Source organism: Penaeus monodon, chromosome 30 (assembly GCF_015228065.2).
Source record: "Penaeus monodon isolate SGIC_2016 chromosome 30, NSTDA_Pmon_1, whole genome shotgun sequence".
Classification (NCBI taxonomy): domain Eukaryota; kingdom Metazoa; phylum Arthropoda; class Malacostraca; order Decapoda; family Penaeidae; genus Penaeus; species Penaeus monodon.
In genome coordinates this window covers 29,208,739-29,209,320 of record NC_051415.1, presented here as the reverse complement: position 1 = coordinate 29,209,320, position 582 = coordinate 29,208,739, and positions in this window count along the sequence as shown.

Sequence of the window (582 nt, the reverse complement as noted above, 5' to 3'; positions counted from 1 at the left end):
CGGATCGTATCATGCACCTACGTCCAATAATATGATAAATATTACGAACGGACCAGGAGTCCCCATTAACGAAATCTAAAAGATACTATACCACGCCCAACTATATTGCCTAGACGAAGACAAAACAGGAACAACCGTACAAGAAAGGATAAAGGAGGGAGCTAAGGAAAGGGTACTAATGATGGAAGCAACCAGAGGATAAGAGCACTGTGCTTGCTTGTTGTGGGAGAGGATGTTGACGCTGGCAGAGAACTTGGTACCTTTACCTTAGAGAAACCGAAAGAGCATTTAGTATCCTACAAAAATGGATGAAAGGTCAGCCAAATACCCTACGTACTTGCGAGAAATGAAGACAGAGGAGCAATTAGCTGGTGGAAAAGGTCACTTACTCCATCTTATAACGAGGAGGAAATGCATTAAAGAGGGTGGTCATGGCTGGTTGACTGCAACATGTACAAATAGCATCGTTGTGTTTCACTTAATCATCATCGCCAATCTGTTGATTATCAAATGATTGTGGTCATCAGTTTGTCATCGTGACATCATCAATCATCACCAACCAGTCAAATACATCTTCACCTC